Below are 24,458 nucleotides of genomic sequence, written 5' to 3'. Positions count from 1 at the left end.
CCTGAGCCTGTTTCTGCCTCTTAAAGGAAGTTTTTCCTTGCCACTGGCGCCAAGTGCTTGCTCATCAGGGGATCTGTTGAGTCTCTAAATAATTTTTGTCTATACCTGCTCTTTATGTAAAGATGATTGATGTAATGTTGTTGTGATTTGGCACTATACAAATAAATCTGATTTGATTGGTGGAGTGGCAGTGGAGCATTGTTACGGTTGTAATGACGCCATTTTCAAATATAACCAGCCATAGATCGCGAACAGCTAGCTGTTTCTAAAAGTTTGTTAGCAGATGATTGTTTTGATTCATCAACCTCAAGGTTATGGGCCCATGACCGCACTACACCACTCTGCTGTAAACTCTGCTGTAAGCTGCTTTGAAGAATTTCCAAAATCACATGTGATTCAGATGTAAACAAAGAACAAAGTAGCATAAGTATGGCACACAGCTGGCATTTCCTGTTCAGGATGAAATATGGCACCTCACACCTGATTGTCCAGGCAGGAAAAGGAAAAGCCTTTTTTTATCTACACCATCAAGAAAGTGAACAAGGTACTGCTGGGATTTGAACCCAGGACCTCCTGTTTACAAGACAGGCGGTTTCACCAGCTAAGCCACAGCATCACGCTGAAGGACATCAGAGGATCTGGTGATGGAAGTGCAATGTGTAAAATGCAGTTGAGGTTGATGGTAAAGTGGCTTGTTTTAATGTAGGTTAATGGGAAAATGGGAAAGACCCTTATTGACACCATTGTTTCCCTTTGCTACATCTGAGATAAAAATACAAATAAAATAATCTAAATTGACTTTTATTTTGAAATTCTTGTGTGGTGACTGTTCTTGTTCTTTCTGCAGCTCAGATGGAAAGCTGTGTCCAAATGTTTGGAGCAGAGAATGCCAAAAAGATGTCCTTGAAGCATCCTGGACACACAGCGTGTCAGTGTGCAGCATCCAACCTCACAAACTCTCAAACAATATTTAATGGTTCTATACCAAAGTAGAGGAAAAGGGCAATGCAACTGCTGTAACATCAACATGTAGTGGCAGTAAAGGCAGTAAACTTTGATCAATGTAGTTTGTTATTTGCATCACTGCCTTAGCAGAGGTGGGTTTTGGGCCCAGCACTCTTCCACTGCTCCACTGCTGCTTCACACTCAGCTGTGAACCGAACCAATGAGTGCTGTCGTTCTCAGGCTGATGGTGCCGAAAGGAGCGCATTATGTATCACGCAGGTGATGTAGCTCAGTGCTAAAGCTCATGCTTTGCATGTATGAGACCCTCGGTTCAATCCCTGGCATCTCCAGCGGTGATAATGAAGCACATTGTCAGGAGGGACACGTCACAGAGAGAGAGAGCAGAACTCTTTCCTGTGCTTCAGATACTCTGTTTGGTTCTGAGCTGATCATTAATAATCAAAAAATGAATGATCAGCTTCACAGCTGTTCTGAAGTGTGGCAGACTTTGTGTTTACATCTGAATCACGTGATTTTGGAAATTCTTTGAAGCAGCTTCAAAGGAGGAGTTTCATTCTGTGAGTATTGTGACATCATCAGGGGACATCATCAGGTGACATCATCAGGTGACGTATCAAAGGCAGCAGCTCTTCAGACTCACATCACAATAAGTTTTGTGTCTTATTTGGCTCCATTTGGTGGAAGCTGTGAATCGCAGGATTCAGGGGGAATACATCCATACATACATCTTCACTGAAATAATGACACCTGTGAGAAAGCTCAAAGCTGTGTCCAAAGGTTTGGAGGAGTGAATGGCAGAAAGATGTCTTTGAAGCCATTTGGACACACAAGCAGTCAGCGTGCAGCATTCAACCTCACAATATTTCATGTGGACTGGACTCACTTTGATTGGCTATTTTTCAGCTTCTGTCGTCAGAATGGCTGAGCGGTCTAAGGCATTGCGTTCAGGTCGCAGTCTCCCCTGGAGACTCCAGGACAAGTATCAAATATGACGAGGTGTCCGAGTGGTGAATGTCTCAAAAGTTAGGTTAGCTCAGCTGGTTGGAGCGTGGTGCTAATAACCCCAGTCATGGATTAGATCCCCACTCTGCGATAAATGACATTCTCCATGTTTTCCTGTAAATCAGTGCTTCAAAAATGTTGAAATGGAAACATAAATGTTGCTGAGTGTTATTTTCCCATTTGTTTTTACTTCTTCTACGATACGGATACAGACGGTTTCAGAGAACAACTGCAGAGATGACCCTTCTGCTCTGTTGAGGTGATGAGGAGGAACTCCACTGAGAGCGAAGCAGCTGCTCCTTTCTGATGCTCCACTGACTGAGCTACAGATGATTCAGTAACAGCTGAGTTATCTTTAGTCCAACAACTGCTGTCCATTCCTACCACAGCGAGCCACAGGCTTTAGAGTTTTCAGTCCTAACTCCTTTATTGTGAAAAAGTCAAATTCACATTTTATACAGATTTTTCATCCACTTTGGAAGAGTTTGGTTAACAAATTTTACAAAACACTGTCAGGACAACTTTAGGAGCAAGGTAACAACAAAACTGGAACTATTTGGACTGAACTGGATTTGAAACCTTCACTGTTGGACTTTGGAGAAGTGGGTGGTGAACATCCAGCATGAATTTAGCCAGGCATACAGTGGTAGTGTGGCCGAGCGGTCCAAGGCGCTGGATTAAGGCTCCAGTCTCTTCGGAGGCGTGGGTTCGAATCCCATCACTGCCAGTTTTTTTCTTGTCAATGAAAACCAATCCACTAAGTAAGGCACTTTTCATCTCCCTGTGAACAAAAGTTACAGTGACAGACGATACCAACACCAGCTGGGCTGAAATGAGAAACATCACAGTCAGCCTTTTCAGACCCAGGTAGGTTTGGAGGTCTACCAGGTCCAATTCTCTCCAGATGTCCCCAAACACACGCTTCCCCTCCAGGTTTGTCATCTCCAGTATAATTCCCTCGATGGACTCTGGGAAAAAGAGTTGGAAGCTGTGCTGGGAGCTTTGCTGTGCGTGGTTGTTGTGGCCGAGTGGTTAAGGCGATGGACTAGAAATCCATTGGGGTTTCCCCGCGCAGGTTCAAATCCTGCCAACAACGGTTAGTTGTTTTCACGGACCAAGTTTCACATGTTCCCAAGCATATTTGAGAATCTCTGTAATCTGCACAGCCTTAAAATATGACACAGCTGAGTGCTGTTGTTCGGACTCATCTAAAAGGATGAGAGCACTCACTGGTGATCAGTTACTATTATCAGGGCAGGCATAGGGGCACACCTTTAGTTCCACTTCCAGATCATGGAAGCAATAATGAGAAGTCATTTCAGCTGTGTGCTGACCAACAGTGCAGAGAATAGATGATCTGACATGATTTGAACACGCCACCTTCTGATCTGGAGTCAGACGCGCTACCATTGCTCCACAGAGTCATCCTGGGTGCTGGGTACTGATCTAAAGATAAACAAGGCTAATCAGTTAATCAGTAGCCTGCAGGGCGGGGAAGTTGTCAGCGTCTCCACACCACTTTGGTGGTGTAAACTGATGTGAAAGTGCACATCGCTCTGCAGCTCTCAACAGCGGGTGCTGCTGTGAGCCCCGTCCCAAAGCCCTCACCTATTCAATCTATTTATGAAACATTTCAGAAGTCAAGCAGTCCAAGGTGCTGCATTCATTCTGCCAACCATGGTTGGCTGTGCAGCGTTTGGCTGCTCCAATCAGTCCGAGAAGGGTTTGCACATGTATGGATTCCCCAAGAACCATGAGGGCTGGAAAAGGAGGATGGCAATGTGTGTGTGTGTGTATACAAGTACAAATGCAAATAAAGATAAGTATATGCACCATAAAGGGCCTCTGATATAATATAGAGATTGACAATTAAAAAGATGACGCGATTTAATCATTTTACTCCTGGAGATACTTTCACAGCGAACAAACTAGAAGACAATCGGTCACCTGCCAAGATAAAAATATATATAATCACACTGTGCATGTGCAAATAAAGATGAGTATATGCATCATAATCATGGACCAGTAAAGTTGGTGACAGATAGAACATCATGTTATGTCATCACATTCTAAATTTTCACGTTTGGCATATTTCATTACCATTTTGGTGGCGCCACGACGAGGTGGCCGAGTGGTTAAGGCGATGGACTGCTAATCCATTGTGCTCTGCACGCGTGGGTTCGAATCCCATCCTCGTCGGTGTTCAGCTTGTTTTTGTCTCTCCATGTTGCTTCCTGCTGTTCCAGGTGGGATTATTCTAGATTTTTGAAGACGTTTGACCTCTCGTCCAAGAGGCGTCATTAGATAGATTGGTGTTTTACCTGTTGCAGTATCTTAGAAGCATGAAATGCTTCATGAAATTTTCTTCCCCAAATACAGAACAAACTGCAAAAATTCTGTCACCCCTCTTTCTCTTGTCATGATAACAGTGTGAGAGATGTGAATTTTTAGCTTCATTGTGGGACTTTGGAGAAGTGGATGGTGAACAGAACATCCAGCATGGCAGGGGGCCAAGCTGTGGTATGATCTTAAGTTTAGCAGCTACCATCGCTTCGAGTTTCCAAAGTGGGGACTGAGCTGAAGATACAAATAAAATAATCAAAATGTGCTTTCTTCTTGAAATGCTTCCATGGTGCAACTGCTCTTGTTCTCTCTTTCATATCACAGCAACATCAACAACTAATAACTAAATGCTTATTATGCTTTATGCTAAAGAAAATCCTTTGTTATTTGTCACAGTGGGCTTGGCTCATCATAGTTTGCTGACTAACTGGTATTGGAGTTGTGTAGAAAAAACAGAAAGATCTGACAACAGCTTTGAAAGCATATACAGTCGGTCCAGATAAACTTTGAATTAACCTTAAACAGGTTTCAAGGATATTTAGAGAATGTTCAAGAAGGACCAACATGGACAGGCAGGATTCAAACCCCCTACACACTGAATGGTCTGCAGCTCAGCTCCCTCATACACAGCTAACGGCAATGGTTAGAGTGTGGTGCTGATAACACCAAGGTCATGGGTTTGATCTCCATACTGACCACATGCAGCATCTCAGAATGTGATACCTTTTACTCTGTCTGTATGAAACCCCATAGACTTCAATACACTTTGACTTGACTTTCCAACCAGTGAAGCCGGTAGACTGCAGGTCGTAAAACATGCACAATAAAAATAAAACAAAATAATTAAAAGCAATTTAAAGAAAAGTCAGACCGAACCTGAGCGCTCCATCTGGACTCAGGTTCTGATTGGACCTCAGCTGATGTTAATCAGTGTAATCAGAGCAGAGAGCAGCTCCGGTATGAAACCAGAATCATTGATCCCCCACGCAACACAGATGCATACGTCACACTCTCTCATGTTTGCTTCAAATGGTGAGCTCAGCACCACAAAAGTAGTACAAAGAAGTACCAAGATGTACAGAGGATCTGAAAATATTGCAAAGTAAGTGGCTGACCATCATGACTCCTACCAAAGTTTGTCTCCTGTGAAAAGCAGTCAATCACCAATATCCCTTCTCCTCAGCACAGCATGAGCCACAAAACTACCATTGCTCTTGCTTCAGTTGCCAAGATACTGCAACTAACAACCAGACAGCAAACCTCACACAGCTCCATAGTGTAACAGTTAGCACCCTTATTGATTGAAAGGCAACAGATGGGCTCGTCCGGGATTTGAACCCGGGACCTCTCGCACCCTAAGCAAGAATCATACCCCTAGACCAACGAGCCATGTGGGCTGGGGAGGTCATGACAAAAAAGTGGGAGGAGTCTTTGATCCCTTTGATGTCATTCGAACCTTTGTGACATCACAGAATCAGCATCTCCTTTTGAACGTTTGTGGGTTGTTTTTTTTTTTTTTGATTAACCTCATTATTTACACACAGCACATTCAGGACATTAATGTGACAGTTTATTATATGCTAAAGAAACGATGGTCAGCCACGTACGTTGGGGGTATTTTCAGATCCAAAATACATCCCTGTACATCGGAGTGGTGCTGTGGCTTAGTTGGTCAAAGCGCCTGTCTAGTAAACAGGAGATTCTGGGTTCCAATCCCAGCAGTGCCTCATTGATAAAATTTAAGGCTGTTGAACTCATGTAAGTTCTGTTAAAAAGACACAGCACTCTCTCTGACCAGTCAGTTAACTGTCACAGTCTCTTTGGAGCAGCCTGAGGTTTTGTGGAAGAGGTGAAACCAAACCAGATACTATCCAGCAAAAACAGCTGAGCAGAGTGCTGTGGATTTGAGCCGGTAACAGGCTTTGATGTCATTAGAACATTTGTGACATCACAGAATCAGTATTCAGGGGTGCTGATTTATATTGGTGGGAGCGTTGATAGATTGTTGGAGCTGCTTTGAAGAATTTCCAGGATGGCCGAGCGGTCTAAGGTCGCAGTCTCTCCTGGAGGTGTGAATTCAAAGCCCACTTCTGACAGAAACTGCTTTTCTTTTCTCGACTGCTGTAAGATGTGTTTGGGGACAAAGTTTTGACCACCCACACTTCAGGCAGGCCATCAGGCAGTCTTTACTGTAAGGCCACTTTCAGACTGCTCAAATGGTAGAGCGCTCGCTTAGCATGTAGAATGTAGCATGTAGAATTAGAATTATCCTCAACATCTCAAAAGTTAGGTTAGCTCAGCTGGTTAGAGCGTGGTGCTAATAACACGGCAGTCATGGATTAGATCCCCACTCTGAGATAAATGATGTTTTCCTGTAAATCAGTGCTTCAGAAATGTTGAAATGGAAACATAAATGTTACTGAGTGTTATTTTCCCGTTTGTTTTTACTTTTTCTATGATACAGACACAGACGGTTTCAGAGAACAACTGCAGAGAAACTGGCAGTACTGATGCTAAGCTGATTAAAGTGTCTGTCTTATAAACAGGACATACTGCGTTCAAACCCCAGCAGTGCTTCACTCTCAGTGGAGTTCCTGCTCATCACTGAAACAAACTGATGAAAACCATCACTTCCTGTATTACAGCTTTTACCTGCAATATCTGGACAAGAGAAACAGAATTTTTGTGGTTGTTGCTGTTTTTAGCAGAAGGCGATTGATCATTGGCTGGAACTCATATCAATCAGATCAACTGCTTTTTTAATTAAACTGGTTATGGGAACTCACATGTGGCTGGATTTATGACCGAACATTATCCACACTTTAAATGAATCAAAGTAAACTAATTCTTTGTCTTTGATCTCTGTGATGTCATTAGAACCTTTGTGACATCACAGATCAGCATCTCCTTTGATGGTTACTGATGGAACAGGAAAAGATCCTGATTTAATCTTGTGAATCCACAAGTATGCCTTTCTTTGTTTGTGTACCAACAGCCTGAGCTCTGGTTCTGACTTTGTTTTGATGAACCTCATTATTCACACACAGCACATTCAGGACATTAATGTGACAGTTTATTATATGCTAAAGAAAATCCTTTGTTATTTGTCACAGTGGACTTGGCTCATCATATTTTGCTGACTAACTGGTATTGGAGTTGTAAACTTCTTATTGTACAGCAGTTTTCCTTACTGCTAAGGAAAACTGCTGGGAGTTAAAACAAGCAAGGTTAATACTGAAGTATGTTTTCAAGACTGAAGATCTTCCCTCTTCAGCTAGTGCAGCTTCAGTATGGCATTGTTACTACTACTTTTCACACTTTAAGAACGGCGGCCCTATAAGCATCCAACAGCATCACTGAGTCAGGAGCAGCACAGTGACAACTACACATTCATGGAGAAAGTGACATTCTTTCTGTGTTGAACTGTGTTGAAGTATGTATGAACCACAGCACTGCTGGGGTTTGAATGCTTACGGGGCAAGAGGTCGGGAATTCAAATCCCCGACGAGTGCTTGTATCATTTTGCCAATATCAGTTGCTGACCATCATGACTCTTACCAAAGTTTGTCTCCTGGGCAAAGCGGTCAATCACCAAATTTCTGTCTACGCAACAACCATTAAATTACTATTTCTCCTCAGTGGAGCAGGAACTCCACTGAAAGTGAACCACTGGTGGGGTTTGAATGCAGGATGTCCTGTTTACGAGGCAAAAGTCGTCGAAAAGTGGTTTGTGGCAAGAACTGAGAAGCCTGAGTAGCTCAGTCGGTAGAGCATCAGACTTTTAATCTGAGGGTCCAGGGTTCAAGTCCCTGTTCAGGCGATGCAGCTTCTTCCCTTTAGTGGTTCACATTATAGACTCCACAGCAGTGATAGGTGACACTGATCTATGAAATGATGAAACCATGAGACCACTCAGCCATCCTGACACGTGTGTCCAGCTGCCAGTCTCTAGTGAGGAAACAGAAAAGTTAATGCTAGCTGCTCTTTATGTAAAGATGATTGATGTAATGTTGTTGTGATTTGGCACTATACAAATAAATCTGATTTGATTGGTGGAGCATTGTTACGGTTGTAATGATGCCATTTTCAAATATAACCAACCATAGATCGCGAACAGCTAGCTGTTTCTAAAAGTTTGTTAGCAGAGGATTGTTTTGATTCATCAACCTCAAGGTTATGGGCCCATGACCGCGCTACACCACTCTGCTGTAAACTCTGCTGTAAGCTGCTTTGAAGAATTTCCAAAATCACATGTGATTCAGATGTAAACAAAGAACAAAGTAGCATAAGTATGGCACACAGCTGGCATTTCCTGTTCAGGATGAAATATGGCACCTCACACCTGATTGTCCAGGCAGGAAAAGGAAAAGCCTTTTTTTATCTACACCATCAAGAAAGTGAACAAGGTACTGCTGGGATTTGAACCCAGGATCTCCTGTTTACAAGACAGGCGCTTTGACCAGCTAAACCACAGCACCACTCTGAAGTACATCAGAGGATCTGGTGATGGAAGTGCAATGTGTAAAATGCAGTTGAGGTTGATGGTAAAGTGGCTTGTTTTAATGTAGGTTAATGGGAAAATGGGAAAGACCCTTATTGACACCATTGTTTCCCTTTGCTACATCTGAGATAAAAATACAAATAAAATAATCTAAATTGACTTTTATTTTGAAATTCTTGTGTGGTGACTGTTCTTGTTCTTTCTGCAGCTCAGATGGAAAGTTGTGTCCAAATGTTTGGAGCAGAGAATGGCAAAAAGATGTCCTCGAAGCATCCTGGACACACAACCAGTCAGCGTGCAGCATCCAACCTCACAAACTCTCAAACAATATTTAATGGTTCTGGTGAAACCAAAGTAGAGGAAAAGGGCAGTGCAACTTCTGTAACATCAACGTGTAGTGGCAGTAATCAGCAAGTTGATCAATGTAGAATGTAGTTTGTTATTTGCATCACTGCCTCAGCAGAGGTGGGTTTTGGGCCCAGCACTCTTCCACTGCTCCACTGCTGCTTCACACTCAGCTGTGAACCGATCCAATGAGTGCTGTTGTTCTCAGGCTGATGGTGCTGAAAGGAGCACATCATCTGCAAAATCCTCCAGATACTGACCTGGAACCCCTCCTCACCACGGCTTCCCAAAATCCTGTCCATGAACATCAATAACAGAATTGGACAGAAAGCACAGCCCTGCTGGACGCCAACACCCGGAGCTTACTGTCAGATCGACAAAGCCCCTCCGGGAATCAAAATCCCAGTCTTCCACTGCAAGGGGTTAAAACAGAGTACGTCCCTGGGTGGGCTCGAACCACCATCCTTTCGGTTAACAGCCGAACGCGTTGACCAATTGCGCCACAGAGACATGATGACCTGTTCCTGTTACACATTACTGGAGAAAGTGATAAATGACTGTTTTCCTGTTAATCAGTGCTGCTTAAAATCTCCTGACATCTTCCAGCTAGATGATGAGACATCCAGTGTGTTAGAATAGCAGAGGATGGTTTTGATCCATTGACCTCTGGGTTATGGGCCCAGCACGCTTCAGTGAACTGGATTTATTTCCTTTCCTGGATTTACTTCATCATTTCAGTGACTCTGTGGATTCAGCTGACAAACGCAAAATACAACCAACATTTAAACAATGACGTGTTGAAACAAAACTTGATGATTGATTGATTCCACTTTGCAGAAAGAAGAACACAGTGAGGCACTGACTGAACAGGACTTTACCTTTTCCAGATCCCTTCCTTCATCCTGATGAATGTTGAAGCAAAGAGATATTTAGGACTCATGTTCATGTTCCTGTCGCCCCATCTGATTGATCTGTTTTTCTCCTGAAAGAACAAAGTCAGAGAGCCAAAGCCAGAACAAAGTCAAAGGGCACTTCCCAAGCTGGATTTTCCAGATCTCCAGATCTCCTCCACAGAAGGTGGATGTGATGTCAGGTCATTGCCAATACTGACCTCTGGTGCTCGATGCTGCCTTCATCCTGATGAATGTTGAAGCCATGAAATATTACAAGATCAGATGATAAACTAACAACAGCACATTAAAAAGGGCCACGTGCAGAGATCACGTGGCCTAAAGGACAAGGCCTCTGTCTTCGGATCAGAAGACTGAGGGTTCCAGTTCCTTCTTGGTTGGTCAGTGGTGTATTACAGGTGAAGGGACTTAACAAATTGAAATTTCCTGCATATTTTTTTCACTCTCATTTCGGCTTTAAGCAGCAATACCTGGTATAAAAGGCATTCATGTGGGAGACCTAGAATCCATGATGTGTTACACCAATAGACTGTAACTGCACACTAGTGGTCCATTAGAATAATGAACGTGGGTAGAAGATAATATAATACATAATTAAAAAAACAAAACTCTGTCTTCTGCTCTGTGAGACATTACTGGGACAAGATTCCATCGCCTTTGAAATGATTCAGTTGCCTTTGAAGTGACTGTGATGTCATTGGCTCCCCATAATTCCATGTAAATACCAGCTGGCAGACAGAGTCACATCACTGTACATGCACAGGAGGACTACAGCGAAACACACTGACAAACACAAACATCATGCCAAAGAGGATGAAGATCGCACATGGAGGCCAAAATAACGGCAACACAGCAGAAGAAGGTCTGCTGTGTTGCCGTTATTTTGGCTTTGGGTTCCAGGTCAATATCTGGAGGATTTTGCAGATGATATGCTCCTTTCGGCACCATCATGGCACTAACCATGAAGAGACTCGAACCCTCAGTCTTCTGAGCCAAAGTCAGACGCCTTGTCCATTAGGCCACGGTCTCATTGTCAGAATCAGTCAGTTCTTTCTCTTGGCATGATAACACTGTGAGAGATGTGCATTTGAAGCCTTCACTGTGGGACTTTGGATAAGTGGATGGTGAACATGGGAAACTTGCTCCTTGAAAACAACTAAATGTTGTTGACAGGATTTGAACCTGCGCGGGGAAACCCCAATGGATTTCGAGTCCATCGCCTTAACCACTCGGCCACAACAACTACATGAGCCGCAAGAAAAGTAGAAATACACAAAAAACTAAAAAAGCTGAGCAGAGTGCTGTGGACTTTTGAAGGTGCTGTGTTCAGGTGACAGTCTCCTCTGGAATTGAGGGTTCAAATACCACTCCTGACAGTCTGTGCTGTTACCCAGCTTCTTTGTCTGAGGGCCTTCTGGGAAAGATCTTTGTTGTGCTTTAAGTCACATCTGTCCTCATTCAGCTGATTCCTCAACTAACTGTTAGTACAAACTGTGTTTGTACCTTGAAACTTCCGACATAGCTTTTTGTCTCTCATTTCAGCATTAAGAAGGAATGCCTGCTATAAAAGGCATTCACGTGGAAGACCTAGAACCCGTGATGTGTTTCACTAAGAGCTCAGTGAACTGATGTTGTAAACAGGTTACATTCAGAGGAATAGAGGTAATTAGTAGCGATGGGATTCAAACCCACCCTTTGAAGAGACCGCAGAATGAATGCAGCACCTTGGACTGCTTGGCTTCTGAAATGTTTCATAAATAGATTGAATAGGTGAGGGCTTTGGGACGGGGCTCACGGCAGCACCCGCTGTTGAGAGCTGCAGAGCGATGTGCGCTTTCACATCAGTTTACACCACCAAAGTGGTGTGGAGACGCTGACAACTTCCCCGCCCTGCAGGCTACTGATTAACTGATTAGCCTTGTTTATCTTTAGATCAGTACCCAGCACACAGGAAGACTCTGTGGCACAATGGTAGCACGTCTGACTGCAGATCAGAAGGTTGCGTGTTCAAATCACATCAGGATCAGATCATCTATTCTCTGCACTGTTTGTAAGCACACAGCTGAAATAACTTCTCATTATTGCTTCCATGATCTGGAACTGGAAACAAAGGGCTGTCCCATGCCTGCCCTGATAATGCTAACTGATCACCAGTGAGTGCTCTCATCCTTTTAGATGAGTCTGAACAACAGCACTCAGCTGTGTCATATTTTAAGGCTGTGCAGATTACAGAGATTCTCAAATATGCTTGGGAACATGTGAAACTTGGTCCATGAAAACAACCAACCGTTGTTGGCAGGATTTGAACCTGCGCGGGGAAACCCCAATGGATTTCTAGTCCATCGCCTTAACCACTCGGCCACAACAACCACGCAAAGCAAAGCTCCCAGCACAGCTTCCAACTCTTTTTCCCAGGGTTCATTGAGGTAATTATACTGGAGATGACAAACCTGGAGGGGAAGCGTGTGTTTGGGGACATCTGGAGAGAATTGGACCTGGTGGACCTCCAAGCCTACCTGGGAGGTAATCCAGACAAACTAGGTTCAGTCCAAATAGTTCCAGTTTTGTTGTTGCTTCTGTCTGCAGAACTCAAAGGTATCTGGCAGGACCATGATTGTCTTTTGAGCTTCTTTAACAGAGTGCACTCTACTGTGGAGGTCATGACAAAAAAGTGGGAAGAGTCTTTGATCTCTGTGATGTCATTAGAACCTTTGTGACATCACAGAATCAGCATCTGTAGATCTCAGGCCGATGGTGCCAAAGTCCTCCAGCTACAGACCTGTAACCCGTCCTCACCACAGCTGTACATCTCTTACACCCTGTAGTTGTCTCGGGGAAAGGGAAGCTTATTGTCATATAGTGATGGGATGGCTCCATACTCCAGAACATCCCTGTGAACCCGGTCATACACCTTCTCCAGATCAAATCTTCCATGTGTCGACTAAACTTCCAGTGGATAAGACAAAGCACGTCCCTGGGTGGGCTCAAACAATCATCCTTTCAGTGAACAGCCGAACACATTGATAATTGTGTCACAGAGACAGGTGAGGGACAAATTATGTGATAATTCTGTTTAAACTGCTCTAATTTGTTGCCAGATTGGGCTTTTTTTGATGAAATTGGGTTTTGCAAGATGGAAATTGGGCTGCTTTGGAATACATATGGGGCTTTTTGTTTAAATATTGTCAGCAATGTTACAGAACAAACTGTCCCCTGATGGTCAAAGCACATGGTCCAAATAAAGAAATACCTGACTGATATGAGATCCAGCCAATGATGTTAGTGATCAGAGACAGCTGGACATGGCAGGTTTCAATCTTGGTGAAGTCCCTTTGAGGAACAGAGGGAACATCATCCTGTTGTTGATGAATGTTGATGAAGTTGTAATACAGGAATGATTATTTGTGGGTGTTTTTGAATTTTTGGATGTCAGATCTTTGTAGTCTATAATTAATTAACTTTTCTGTTTCCTCATCAGAAACTAGCAGCTGGAGACATGTCAGGATGGCCCAGTGGTCTAAGGCGCCAGACTTAAGTTACGCTCGGGTCTCTGAATAGAGGCGTGGGTTCGAACTCCACTCCTGACAACTTTCTGTGGATGAAAAATCTGCATAAAATGGGAATATGATTGCTTGACAATCAAGGGTTAGGACTGAAAACTCTAAAGCCTGTGGCTCCCTGTGGTAGAAATGGACAGCAGTTGTTGGACTAAATATAACTTAGCTGTTACTGAATCATCTGTACAGGCTGAGTTAGATGTAGTGAACTTAAGTTTAACAGTTTAATGTGCAAAAAGAGAAAAGACAATTGTCGAGTTCCTACCTGAGCTCCGGTAAGAAAACCCACCACTGCCAGTTTGTTTCTTAAATGAGAAGTCATTTCAGCTGTGTGCTTACCAACAGTGCAGAGAACAGATGATCTGACCCTGAGGTGATTTGAACACGCAACCATCTGATCTGGACTCAGACGCACTACCATTGCGCCACAGAGTCTTCCTGTGTGTTGGGTACTGATCTAAAGATAAACAAGGCTAATCAGTTAATCAGTAGCCTGCAGGGCGGCGAAGTTGTCAGCGTCTCCACACAACTTTTGTTGTCTGACCGCTGCTGCTCTCCAAATTGATGCACAATGCCACATCTTTACTTTGATTTACAGAACCTGAGGAATCTTCCAAGTGTTTATTTGATTAAACAATGTTCCTCACAGTACCACCATAGCTGATCTGCAGAACTGTGGCATGTGTTCATGCAGATGTGAAAGGTCATATCCAACCTCACAAACTCACTGTGGGAATATAGAACCATCCCATCACTATACACCAAGATACAAAGAAGCTGGACTTGAGAGTTTGTGAGGTTTGATGCTGCACGCTGATTGTTTGTGTGTCCAGGACGTTTCAAGGACATCTTTCTGCCATTCTCTGCTCCAAACATTTCGATGCAACTTTCAGGGGTCAGAAACATGTGGCATTATTGCAGGCAAGCTGGGCACGACATGTGGTAGTGTGACTGAGCGGTCCAAGGTGCTGGATTTAGGCTCCAGTCTCTTCAGAGGTGTGGGTTTGAATCCCACCACTCCCAAGCTTTGCACTCTGAGCTGACACTGTCCTATCAAAGCTAGCATTAATTTTTCTGTTTCCTCACCAGAGACTGGCAGCTGGACACACGTGTCAGGATGGCTCAGTGGTGTGAGGTAACAGACTCAAGAAAGACTCAGCAGAAAGTTTCAATTCCAACCACATCACAAGTCTGTGCTTCAGTTCAGGAAATGTTGATGGCAAATTTGTGAATTTAGCTGATCTCAAGAAACAAATAAAATATTTTGTCAAAATTCCAAACAGGACAACCCCAAAGAGAAACACTCATGCAGAAAGGAATCAATAGTGTCTCTGACTGGTGTGATCTCAGCGACGTTAGACAGGTTTCTGAGGAGCTCAGACATCTGGGAGAGACTCGGAGTAGAACAGCTGCTCCTTTCTGATGCTCCACTGACTGAGCTACAGATGATTCAGTCACAGCTGAGTTATCTTTAGTCCAACAACTGCTGTCCATTCCTACCACAGGGAGCCACAGGCTTTAGTGTTTTCAGTCCTAACTCCTTTATTGTGAAAAAATGTAATTCACATTTTTCATCCACTTTGGAAGAGTTTGGATCACAAATTTTGCAAAAGCCTTTTTTTGTCAGGATTGCTGGATTCGAACCCACGTCTCCATTCAGAGACCAGAACACCCTTTAGTGCAGGAAGGAGTTTACCTTGAGTCTGGCGCCTTAGACCACTCGGCCATCCTGAGAGACAGAGTGTTCATTGAATTTGAATTACTTCCATGTGACAAGTGTCTACGCTCTACTCTGCATTGCCATCATATTGGAGGTGGGTTTGGCTGCGCAGTCAGCATTGGTGGTTCAGTGGTAGAATTCTCACCTCCCATGCGAGAGGCCTGGGTTCAATTCCCGGCCAATGCAATGGTCACTGCTCTCCATGAAAAGCAGCAGTCAGCACTGCCTGGATTCAACAGTGGTCAGGGCTGTATGTTTATACTGAAACACTGAGAGCTCTCCTCCATCTCCCTCTTTTACTTACTCTGGGTTCCAGCCCTCGTTGGTGCAGCAGGCAGTGTGTCAGTCTCATGAAGTTCCACTTCCAGGTCATGGAAGCAACAATGAGAAGTCATTTCCACTGTGTGCTGTACAAGACGGAGAAACAAGTTAAAGGTTTCTGCATCGCTGTTCAGTCAGATCAACAGCAGGCTGCCATCCACAGTTCATCACTTTTATTTTCATTCCTTCTTCAAATCTTTATTTTTATCATTTAACATGTTTTGCTGTGTTTGAACTCCTTAACGCTTTGAGCTACAGAAAGAACAGGAGCTGTCGCACCACACAAGCATTTCAAAATAAAAGCAGATTTAGATTATTTTATTTGTATCTTCAGCTCAGATGTAGGCAAAACACAACACTGTCATCAAGAAGGATCTTTTCCACTTTGGTGACTCAAAGTGACGGTGGCCACTGGAGAATCCAGCACCTTGGACCGTTCGACTACACCACCACATACATCTGCTAGCTTCACTGCACTAATGCCACATGTCTCACATTTTGTGTCTCCTCAAAGCTGCGTCCAAACGTTAGGAGGAAAGAGTACCAGAAAGATGTCCTTGAAGCATCCTGGACACACAACCAGTCAGCGTGCAGCATCCAACCTCACAAACTCTCAAACAATATTTCATGGTACTGGTGAAACCAAAGTCGAGGAAAAGGACAGCACAACTGTGCGAACATCAGCATGTCGTGTTCATGGAACAGACCCTGGCTTCAGGTTTGTAGACAGATTAAATTTGTTCTCCAAAGAACGGAAAAATGATGAGACAGGCAACAGGCAATGTGTTGCACTGATGGTGAGAGTTGAATAGCAGCCTCGTCAAACCGACTGACTACAGAGGTGATGCCCCCTTGTTGCGAAAATCAGGGATTGACTTCAAATATCCAAAATTAACTGAAAAAAGGCTCTGCTGTCACAATAAACACATCAAAACTGAAACAATTAAACTGTATAGTGTGAGCACATATTCATGGGTGTCACAATATACTTGATGTCCTCACGTATGAATGAATGTTTCACTGATGCAGATTTTTTTTTTTTGACATTCCTTTGGTTCCTGTTTTCTGCTCAAGTGATATTTTTATGAGCTCTCTTCGGTACCAGAGCATCCCTGTGACCTTACTGTGACCTGTGGATCTCATTTCTGCCAGCCAGAGTCTGTTATGAAAGATAAAATCTGAAAACATTCATGGAATACATAGAAAACAGCATCACAGAGTGACAAATATTGGGAGAACTTTATAGCAAAGTATGTCACAATAAGTAGAAAATATGTTGATAGACCGACAGCATAGGTCTCACTTTGAGCGATGATTTAGAAAATAATGCTCAATGCTCATTTTCACAAAACTACAATGGATCACAGTTTAGTTCTGATAAAGTGAGTAACTTACAGGTTTAATCCATTTTCAGTTTATATTATTTTCATATCACAGCATATTTTAGGCATAATACAACAAATTGTCACATAATTTCTGATGGCAAATAAAAAAAACAAAAAACAAAAACACATGTTTCTATAAAGATGAATTAGCAGAACAAAAGTCAACATTTTTTATGCGTTTTATTGAAATTCTTTGACAAAACCTTTTTTTCTGGTATATATGTCACTGACTCAAACACAAATGAGTGAGGACAAAAAACAACAAAGCAAAAGTAAAAACAAATTACCAAACATGTTACAGTTTACTTTTGGTCAACCAGCAAAGATCCGGCAGTCACCTGCTTCGGTCTTTCTCTTCTTAACATTTGTCACAACCAAACGGTTTCCCCTCTGTATGGGCCTCCATGTGAAATTTCAGGTTTCGCCTTAGTTTAAATTTTTTGCCACAAATATCACAGCTGAAGGGTTTCTCTTCTGTGTGGACTACCATGTGTGCTTTAAGGATTTTCTGTAGTTTAAACCTTTTCCCACAAACATCACAGCTGAAGGGTCTCTCTCCTGTGTGGACTACCATGTGTGCTTTAAGGATTTTCTGTTGTTTAAACCTTTTCCCACAAACATCACAGCTGAAGGGTTTCTCTTCTGTGTGGATTACCATGTGTAATTTAAGGGCGTTCTGTAGTTTAAACCTTTTCCCACAAACATCACAGCTGAAGGGTTTCTCTTCTGTGTGGACTACCATGTGTAGTTTTAGAATATCCCGTCGCTTAAATCTTTTGCCACAAAATGAGCAGCCAAACGGTCTCTCTTCTGAGTGAACTACCATGTGAAACGTAAGATGGGCCTTCTGCAAAAAATTTTTCCCACAAACATCACAGCAGAACAGTCTCTCTCCTGTGTGGACTACCTTGTGAATCATCACATCCCACTTTTTTTTAAACGTTTTCCCACACTCATGGCAGCTGAATGGTTTTTCACTGCTGTCACATCCTCTAACATTTACATCACCTTCATCTATTTTCACATCTGACTGGGCCACTCTGGTTTCATTAGAATCATTCTCACTGATTTCAGTATCAGAGGAGTCTGAGACCTCTTCCTCTGGATCTGGATCTGGTTGAAGAGGACTCTGTGGATCACAGCTCCTGGCCGGTTCATTCATCTCTTCATCCTCACTCTTCACCTGAAACGGCCTCACAGGGTTCCTGGTCTCCTCCAGTCCTGGTACCTGGTCCTCCTCCTGTTCCTGTTTAAGGACTGGACTCTCTGAATCCTCCGGATCCGGACTGGAGGTGAACTCAGGAGGAACCTCTTTTGTCACCATCAGCTGCTGAACATCTGGAGGAAACGATTCAATAATGAATCGTCTTTATTAGCTACAATATGAACACAGTAATTCCTCCAGCTGCTTCATTCTACATCTGCCAAATACAGTCCTCAGCCTTTCTCACTCATAAAAACAACCGACCCGTTTTGTGGATCAGGACTCGGGGCTGCAGCAGCTCCAGCTGGCTCCTCTGCCGGTCGATCTCCTGCCTGAAGCCCGAAGCCTCCTCCTCATATCCGGCTACCATTCTGTCCACGGCTGCTAAGATCTCCTGGGAGGCTGCGGCGAGTCTGTCGGTGACAAAACCCCACAGGACTTCTGCTGTGGACATTTTACCTTGTTCACCTTTCAGCTGAGGGACAAAAGACCATCAGTCCTGTTTGTGTGCAGCAAATATACGGATATTATCAGTATGAGACACTTTATCAAAACATTTCCTATATTATTTTTTTAAACATTGATTCAATGTGGTCCTTAACCTGCAATATGCCCTTTAAGGTAACATTTGTGACTTTCTAACTACTTTCTTAACCCTCCACCCTCCATATCATTGATAAAATTTGCTGACTTGTGATTGACCTCTGAAATCACCAACATTACCCCAACTAATAGCACTTACTGCTCTCAGAACAGAAATATGCGCTTCAGTTGGGGAAACGTTGGTGACAAATGCATTAATTCAGCTGATCTGACGAAATGTATTAATTTTTGTCCAAATTCCATCCAGGACAACCCCAAAGAGAAGCACTTGTACAACAGGAAGTCTTCCGTCTTTTTATTTGAAATGATCATTGTTGTATTCTAAGATGATGTTGTTGTCTTTGTCGGTCAGCACTGCTCCAACAAGTAGCACTTACTGAATTCAACAGTCAAGTCAGTGCTCAAGTTAAGGTAACATTTGTGACTTTCAGACTACTTTCTCAACCCCCAATTGATAAAATTATAAAACCTGTTGTCCTGGTGATTGAATAAAAGACAACAACTTTTGTCCAATTTCCAACCAGGACAACCCCAAAGAGAAGCACTTATGCACAAAGCCTTCATCAGTGTCGCTGATTGGAGTGATCCGAGTTAGATCTGAAGAAAACATGGCTCCAAGAATTACTGTTGTTTTTGTCAATTCACACTGAAAGTGGAAAAAGAGAGCAATTGAATTGACTAAGTCACATTAAGCTTTCATTTTTACCTCACTTAGGATCTTCTCCTCAAGAGTCTATGCAGCAACTTTCCAGTTGTGTCATCGTTCCAATGGACTCCCTTTCAGGCTTCTACCTGAATTTATCTTATACCTGAATGAAACCACTCCCACAGCTGCCTGTTTACTTTGTTCGGGCGGTTTCAATGGTCTTGGTAATGGTTTGTAATGAAGAACACATTTAGTCCATCAGGAACAGACAACGATCCTCTTAAATTCATGAGGACCGTTAGCATATGGTGAGAGGACTGTTAACTGCAGTGATTAGGGATTAGGGTTGTGTTGTTGTGGCTGATCTGTACAAATTTAAAATAGCAAATCATCATAATTTTTTACTGAATTTCTGAGCAGGACAACCCCAAAGAAAAGCATTTATGTAGAAAGGAATAATTGTAGCTGTCTGAGTTAGAGCTTGCTGTTGTGTTTGTCAGTCAACAAATAGCTGAGCTGTGTAGTTGTGTTGTGCACCAAACATGTCCAGAAAAGACAGACTGTTCTGTGTATTTCCCTGAAGAGTTGCACGACTGTGTTCACACCATGATTCCTGCCATCACAGTTCACCTTTTGTGTCTTACTTTTGTTATCCTTTTCAAAATTTTATTTGATGGCACAAAGGGACCTGAGGCACTAATAAAAAAAGGAGGGGGGCCTGAAAGTGTGACTTGGTTCCCATCGTTCATATTAAAGAGCCGTTCAAGAGACTCTCTGTGATCAGCTTAGGGTTAGCTGTCATGTTTCTAAAAGCATGTCTGAGGAAACAAAGCGTCAACAAGTGTTCAAGGCAGTGAGTTGGCGCCTCTCACCACTTCCAGTTCCACTTCACCACACTTGGAGCTTCACACCTTTAATTCCACTTCCAGGCCATGGAAGCAACAATGAGAAGTCATTTCCACTGTGTGCTGTGCAGAAACAGCTCAGTTGGTAGAGTCCCTGGTTCAATCCTGGATTTTAGTACCTGTGGTGTGTCCTTTAGAAGATTGTCTTTTTTAATTAATGAGAGATAAAAAGCTATTTAGGAAATGTCAAGGTGCCAAACAAACCAACAGTTTCTACCAACAGTTAATTGAGGAATCAGTTGAATGAGGACAGATGTGAATTAAAGCAAAACAAATTCATCAGTAAGGATCTTTTCTAAGAGGGCCCTCAGACAAAGAAGCTGGGTCACAGCACAGCACAGAGGATTTGAACCCACAGATCCAGAAGAGACTGCAGCACAGCCTGCTATGAGCAGAGTGGAGCAGCAGAAGTGTTTTGGGCCCATAATACAGAGGTTGATGGATCAAAACCCTCCTCTGCTATTCTAACACAGTGGCTGAATGTCATTTATCACTTTCTCCAGTAATGTGTACAGTTGTCACTGTGCTGCTCCTGACTCAGTGATGCTGTTGGATGCTTATCGGGCCGCCGTTCTTAAAGTGTGGGCTCCACCCCACTGGTGGGGAACAGAGACATGACAGGTGGGGCTTTGTTAATGCCTTTCTTTATGGACAACAAAGATCAGACATTCAAAACAAAACACCCCCCCCCCCACACACAAAAAGTCATCAGTAACACAGACAGACAGAACAGGTCCTTTCCTTTCAGCTCACTTTTAAGTTTTATTTTATTTTACATTTTCTTGCAAAAGACGGCTTGGCTCCATCAATGACATCCCTTGACACTGGAACATTGATAAAGTGCCCAGTGGTTCCATGGTGTAATAGTTAGCACTCTGGACTTTGAAGTTGAGTTCAAATCTCGGTGGAACCTCTGTCTTCTGATTAGTGCCTACAAGTAACTCCACTTCCCCCAAAACAGTGATCCACCCCTGAGCAGAGAGGAGGCTTCATGAAACAGTTTCTCTTTTCACCTGCTGCAGCAGCTCAGAGCCTCTGTGGTTCAGTAAAGGCCCAAAGAGGATGTAGCTCAGTGGTAGAGGACATGTCATATTGTGAATGAAGCTCACAGGACAGTCATGGTCACATACTCTTCTTTCCTCCAAACCTTTGAGGTTTCTCATAATGTCACATGGGTGTCATTCCTTCTGTGAAGGTGGTAGAGTGGCCAAGCAGTCCGACCTGCTGGATTAAGGTTCAGGTCTCTTCGGAGGCAAACAGTTTCAACTGCCAGCTTGTTATATCTGTAGTATCTAACATTATGAACAAGGCACTGCTGTGATTCAAACCCAGCAGACAGGCGCTTTGACCAGCTAAGCCACAGCACCACTCTGATGTACATGTATATACAGAGGATCTGGTAATGGAAGTGTAATGTGTATACTGCAGCTGAGGTTGATGGTAAAGTGGTTTGTTTTAATGTAGGACTCTGCATCTACCTGAACCTGTTTGACTGCAGATGTGCATTTTCATTTGGACCCCAGGAAGAGTAGCTGCTGCCTCAGTGACAGCTAACGGGGATCCTGACAAGTGATAAACAATAAACAGACATTTCCAACCATCATCAAAATGTATTCTTTCATCAAATGTTCCTAAACTTCTATTAAAGGCAGCATTACTGCAGCAGTCAGCACCGTCGTACAGTGTTGGGGAAGTTACTTTAAATTGGAATCAGTGACAGATTACTAATCACTGTAAAAGGGATGAAACAGAACTATTTCATTCCTTCAAAACGCTATAAGATAAATATATTCAACTACTTTTTGATTCATTTTATTCCATCCAGAAAGTAAAAATAATATATTTTATGACATTGTTACACACAGTGACATATTTCAAGTGTTTATTTCTATTAATATTGCTCACTGTGACCTCCAGCTGATGAAAACCAAAAAGTAGTTTATTTCAACAACATTTGACTTTACATCATCAACAGCATCAAGGGGAGGTTTTTCACTCAGACAGCTGTTTGCCACTGTTGGTAGAGGGCGTTTCTCCTTTCTACCGTGTCCTGTTTCTCCAGCATTCTGAGGCTGAGGGGCTCACATAAAATAATCTCAAATGGCTTTTATTTTGAAATGCTTTTTTGGCACGACTGCTCTTGTTCTTTCTGTAGCTCAAAGTGTTGAGTTGAAACGCAGCAAAACATATGAAATGATGAAAATAAAGATTAGAATTCATTTAATTTTTGGTAGGATGACTATGCTGAGTGGATAACTGAGAGATCAGAGTGTTAGACAAGATAAGTACTTCCTGTGCTTCATTAGCAGTGCTGCAGATTGAACCCAGGACCTCATACATGCAAAACACACGCTCTCCCACTGAGCTACATCCCCTGCATGGTCTGGTAGCTTTAGCAGCTTTATGAGCTTTAGCTAGGGAGTTTTGTCAATGACCTGTATTTCTCATGAACTAAAGCCATTTCACCCTGACCGAAAATCAAACCCGGGCTGCAGCAGTGAGAGCTGATCCAGCCACATGCAATGGTGGTATAGTGGGAAGCATATTTTCATCAAGATTATGTTTTAACCGTTGTTGGCAGGATTTGAACCTGCGCGGGGAAACCCCAATGGATTTCAAGTCCATCGCCTTAACCACTCGGCCACAACAACTACATGAGCTGCTGAAAACCTTTATGACATCACAGAATGAGCATCTCCTTTGCTTACAAGCCCAGCTGTTGCCTTGCAGTCGTCAGGAGAGTTAATCCTTATGATATGGAGCTGTGTGAGGTTGGCTGGTTGTGTTATTTGTAGTGTCTTGTGAAGTGAAGCAACAGTAACTTTGTGGCTCATGCTGTGCTGCGGAGAAGGGAAATTGGTGTTTTAGCTGTCGCAGGAGCTCAGAAGCTGTCTAGTTAGCTAACGCTGCTAAAACTGCTAAAGCTAACACACCACGCAGGGGATGTAGCTCAGTGGTAGAGCGCATGCTTTGCATGTATGAGGCCCCGGGTTCAATCCCCGTCATCCCCAGCACTGATAATGAAGTGGTTCTGAGCTGATCATTAATAATCAATGAATGATCAATAATCTTCACAGCTGCTCTGAATGGTGACAGCGGGGCAGCCTTTGTGTTTACAATCTGAATCACATGTGATTTTGGAAATTCTTCAAAGCAGCTTCAAAGGAGGAGTTTCATTCTGTGAGTATTGTGACATCATCAGGTGACATCATCAGGCGACGTATCAAAGGCAGCAGCTCTTCAGACTCACATCACAATTAGTTTTGTGTCTTATTTGGCTCCATTTGGTGGAAGCTGTGAATCGCAGGATTCAGGGGGAATACATCCATACATACATCTTCACTGAAATAATGACACCTGTGAGAAAGCTCAAAGCTGTGTCCAAAGGTTTGGAGGAGTGAATGGCAGAAAGATGTCTTTGAAGCCATTTGGACACACAACCAGTCAGCGAGCAGCATTCAACCTCACGATATTTCATGTGGACTGGACTCACTTTGATGGGCTATTTTTCAGCTTCTGTCGTCAGAATGGCTGAGCGTTCTAAGGCGCTGTGTTCAGGTCGCAGTCTCCCCTGGAGACTCCAGGACAAGTATCAAATATGACGAGGTGTCCGAGTGGTTAATGTCTCAAAAGTTAGGTTAGCTCAGCTGTTTGGAGCGTGGTGCTAATAACCCCAGTCATGGATTTGATCCCCATTCTGAAATAAATGACATTCTCCATGTTTTCCTGTAAATCAGTGCTTCAAAAATGTTGAAATGGAAACATAAATGTTGCTGAGTGTTATTTTCCCATTTGTTTTTACTTCTTCTATGATACAGATACAGACGGTTTCAGAGAACAACTGCAGAGATGACCCTTCTGCTCTGTTGAGGTGATGAGGAGGAACTCCACTGAGAGCGAAGCAGCTGCTCCTTTCTGATGCTCCACTGACTGAGCTACAGATGATTCAGTAACAGCTGAGTTTTCTTTAGTCCAACAACTGCTGTCCATTCCTACCACAGGGAGCCACAGGCTTTAGAGTTTTCAGTGCTAACTCCTTTATTGTGAAA

The 24,458-nt window shown here is 43.1% G+C and overlaps 14 non-coding genes across 14 annotated transcripts; 7 read left to right on the top strand and 7 right to left on the bottom strand.

Moving 5' to 3' along the window:
• Positions 1–542: 542 nt before the first annotated feature.
• Positions 543–616, bottom strand: trnat-ugu (transfer RNA threonine (anticodon UGU)). The gene has a single exon. It is a non-coding gene; the product is annotated as a tRNA-Thr (tRNA).
• A 1,997-nt stretch (positions 617–2,613) lies between these two features.
• On the top strand, positions 2,614–2,695 carry trnal-aag (transfer RNA leucine (anticodon AAG)). Its single transcript has one exon. It is a non-coding gene; the product is annotated as a tRNA-Leu (tRNA).
• A 287-nt stretch (positions 2,696–2,982) lies between these two features.
• On the top strand, positions 2,983–3,064 carry trnas-aga (transfer RNA serine (anticodon AGA)). The gene has a single exon. It is a non-coding gene; the product is annotated as a tRNA-Ser (tRNA).
• Positions 3,065–4,085: 1,021 nt separating this feature from the next.
• On the top strand, positions 4,086–4,167 carry trnas-gcu (transfer RNA serine (anticodon GCU)). Its single transcript has one exon. It is a non-coding gene; the product is annotated as a tRNA-Ser (tRNA).
• A 1,461-nt stretch (positions 4,168–5,628) lies between these two features.
• trnap-agg (transfer RNA proline (anticodon AGG)) lies at positions 5,629–5,700 on the bottom strand. Its single transcript has one exon. It is a non-coding gene; the product is annotated as a tRNA-Pro (tRNA).
• A 264-nt stretch (positions 5,701–5,964) lies between these two features.
• Positions 5,965–6,038, top strand: trnat-agu (transfer RNA threonine (anticodon AGU)). Its single transcript has one exon. It is a non-coding gene; the product is annotated as a tRNA-Thr (tRNA).
• Positions 6,039–8,058: 2,020 nt separating this feature from the next.
• Positions 8,059–8,131, top strand: trnak-uuu (transfer RNA lysine (anticodon UUU)). The gene has a single exon. It is a non-coding gene; the product is annotated as a tRNA-Lys (tRNA).
• A 584-nt stretch (positions 8,132–8,715) lies between these two features.
• trnat-ugu (transfer RNA threonine (anticodon UGU)) lies at positions 8,716–8,789 on the bottom strand. The gene has a single exon. It is a non-coding gene; the product is annotated as a tRNA-Thr (tRNA).
• An 804-nt stretch (positions 8,790–9,593) lies between these two features.
• trnan-guu (transfer RNA asparagine (anticodon GUU)) lies at positions 9,594–9,667 on the bottom strand. The gene has a single exon. It is a non-coding gene; the product is annotated as a tRNA-Asn (tRNA).
• A 1,562-nt stretch (positions 9,668–11,229) lies between these two features.
• Positions 11,230–11,311, bottom strand: trnas-cga (transfer RNA serine (anticodon CGA)). The gene has a single exon. It is a non-coding gene; the product is annotated as a tRNA-Ser (tRNA).
• A 1,044-nt stretch (positions 11,312–12,355) lies between these two features.
• Positions 12,356–12,437, bottom strand: trnas-aga (transfer RNA serine (anticodon AGA)). Its single transcript has one exon. It is a non-coding gene; the product is annotated as a tRNA-Ser (tRNA).
• A 3,023-nt stretch (positions 12,438–15,460) lies between these two features.
• On the top strand, positions 15,461–15,531 carry trnag-ccc (transfer RNA glycine (anticodon CCC)). Its single transcript has one exon. It is a non-coding gene; the product is annotated as a tRNA-Gly (tRNA).
• A 7,447-nt stretch (positions 15,532–22,978) lies between these two features.
• trnas-uga (transfer RNA serine (anticodon UGA)) lies at positions 22,979–23,060 on the bottom strand. Its single transcript has one exon. It is a non-coding gene; the product is annotated as a tRNA-Ser (tRNA).
• Positions 23,061–23,348: 288 nt separating this feature from the next.
• Positions 23,349–23,420, top strand: trnaa-ugc (transfer RNA alanine (anticodon UGC)). The gene has a single exon. It is a non-coding gene; the product is annotated as a tRNA-Ala (tRNA).
• Positions 23,421–24,458: the final 1,038 nt, after the last annotated feature.

Source organism: Echeneis naucrates, chromosome 2, assembly GCF_900963305.1.
Source record: "Echeneis naucrates chromosome 2, fEcheNa1.1, whole genome shotgun sequence".
Taxonomy (NCBI): domain Eukaryota; kingdom Metazoa; phylum Chordata; class Actinopteri; order Carangiformes; family Echeneidae; genus Echeneis; species Echeneis naucrates.
This window is presented reverse-complemented; position numbering and strand designations above follow the sequence as displayed.